Source organism: Petromyzon marinus, chromosome 44 (genome assembly GCF_048934315.1).
Source record: "Petromyzon marinus isolate PM22_M1 ecotype Great Lakes invasive population chromosome 44, UKy_Petmar_22M1.pri1.0, whole genome shotgun sequence".
Classification (NCBI taxonomy): Eukaryota; Metazoa; Chordata; class Hyperoartia; order Petromyzontiformes; family Petromyzontidae; genus Petromyzon; species Petromyzon marinus.
In genome coordinates this window covers 5,580,072-5,582,718 of record NC_133710.1, presented here as the reverse complement: position 1 = coordinate 5,582,718, position 2,647 = coordinate 5,580,072, and positions in this window count along the sequence as shown.

Below are 2,647 nucleotides of genomic sequence, written 5' to 3'. Positions count from 1 at the left end.
AGGAACAGAGGTGTCTGGGTATTGTTGAACCGGCCACATCACTGCCATTGTATGCAGTGTTGGCCTTCACAAGGTGCTCGCTAACCACACTTGCCCCAGCAGTCTATGAGGCTGAATGAATTGATGGATATCTCGTCTTATGTGTGCATGGACACAGATCTGATATTCCACGACAGTATTCGCTACCGACTTCGGGTGACAACACCACTGTATAATAATGACACATTCTTGGTCGTATAATTAATTAAGTATACCAACACACGTTTGCCGTCACAGAACCCATGTCTGCCTTGGCCCATGCAGAGTGAGTGTGTTTTTGTGTGGATTTGTGTGGGGAGCGGTGGTGCAGCGGTTAGCGCTCCACCCCGCTACGAACCTGGCAGAGAGCCGAGTTCGATTCTCGCTCACGTCCAACACCGGTGACGATTATCTGAACTGGTTATGGGCCTCCTCCCGTAGGTCGACTAAGCCTCAAATGAGTACCTGGTGCGGTGTGTAAACATCGCCACTGGGGAGACAAAGGCTGTCGGGCGTGGTGCTTGCCACCCACCCCCTCGTGTGCCGTGCCGGCTTTCATAGGTGCTCGCTAACCAACACTTGCCCCAAACAGTCTGTCAAGGCCATACGGTGGATCTTTGTGCGTGTGGATGTGTGGTGGGGTGGGTGACGTGTGTGTGTTCCCCCCAAGCTATTTCAAACCTTTCACTCGTTCGCGTGTGGGACAGTTTGAATCACGATATCAGTGCTGATAAATCCGTTCGCTTTACGAAATAAACCGTGGTGTGAATCAACTTGCCCTTCCCTTTCCGTGTGTGTGTGTGTGTTCTTTTTTAACATCACTTTACATGTACAGTATATATATAAAAAATCTTGATATTGTTTCTGGTTCCTGAACCATATACCCGGTCGTTATCTTAATTTCGTTATTAAGTTTCGTGCGCGAAATAATAAAATAACATCGAAAGGCGCATGCTGGGGGACTTACACTCTGAAAGTTTGGCAGGCCCCTCCTGAAAGAGTCTTGGCAATCGGCGTGGCCCTCTCATGAGTAAACACACCTACTCAATAAAATAATAATGATCCATCGTGCTCTAGCCACTGCTGGACGAAGTAGGCCCCATGCTTATTTCTGATTGAGAAATGAGCAAGTACAACAAACCACGCACACACACACAAAACGGTTCTAAAGAAATTCCTTTTCAATTTCGATCATCGCTTCTTCACCTGGGGTGCACGCTGCACCCCCTGGGGTTGCGAGATACACTCTCTGGGGGTGCGAGACGTGGCCAGATTTGTCTTTTTCGAAGGCAAATAATCGAAAACGCAAGTTAAGCACGGGCACGGAAGTCACAGCTACTTTGATCAAACCTCCGTATGTATTACCATTAACAGAATTATACGATTAAGAACAAACGGGGTGCATCACTGCAGTAAAGTTCAAGAACCGCTGCTCTCGACGATTTAAAAGTGCACAGCTCCGAAGGCTTCCGAACAGAGGGGAAGAAAGAGATGGATGGATGGGGGGAGGGAAAGTGAGAGATCAGCAGGCGACGGAACGCACCCATTGTGCGAGACCAGCACGTGAACAATCAAGAGAAGCGTGCGCAATTCTTCATCACTTATTGAGTTTTGGACTTGGCGAGTTGTTCCACCTGCTCGCAAATTGAATCGCGATCTTCAAGTCGTGCGTCAGGTTATTCGTTTAAGGCTGAGTCGACCTAGGTGAGGCCCGGGACCGGTTAAGAGATTATATCTCGCGCCCGCTGATGATAGCCGTGGACGGGAATGGAACTCGGGTGGCGGTAGAGGTTTTTTTTGTAGTTGAAGCTCGCTAACCATCGCGCCACCGCTCCCCACTCACAACAACAACGACAGCTGCCACGGAGTGACGGCGAAGTCACCGCAGCGCTTGTGCCAGGCTAGGTGCATTTCGAGGTCACGTACAAACATACAAAAGACAAGGGGGGGGGGGGAGGGGAAATTACCCGTATAGCCTTTAACAGACTGTAGGGGAAAGTGCTGTTTGCGAGGTGTGGCCAGGACCACGCCCGGCCGCCTTTGTCTCCCCAGTGGCGATGTTTACTACACACCGCGTCGGGTGCTCATTTGAGGCTGAGTCGACCTAGGGGAGGCCCAGGATCCGTGCAGATATTCGTCACCGGCGTTGGCCGTGAGCGGGAATCGAACTCGGGTCACCACGAGACGCCCCCCCCCCCACACACGAGCTGGTCTCTCATCAGCTCCAGCTCCACGTTGGTCGCCCGCTGTGGCCGTGTTTTCAGTGTAAGTGGTTTCCATGCTGCTGCTGCTGCTGGTGGTAATGACCGCAGGCTGCGCGATGTGCCATGTGGAACTCCCACCGCACCCCCATCAACTCCCCTCCTCCACCCCGCCCCCCTTCCACCTCCCCACCCTTTCCACCCCCCCCCCCCCCACAAATGAAGCGAACTCCCCCCTCTCTCTACCCCACCCCCTCCACCTCCCCACCTTTCCACCCCCCCACAAATGAAGCGAACTCCCCCCCCCTCTCTCTACCCCACCCCCTCCTCTTCCACCTCCCCACCTTTCCACCCCACCACCCCCCCACAAATGAAGCGAACTCCCCCCCCCCTCTCTCTCTACCCATCCCCCTCCCCCGCACGTCCAG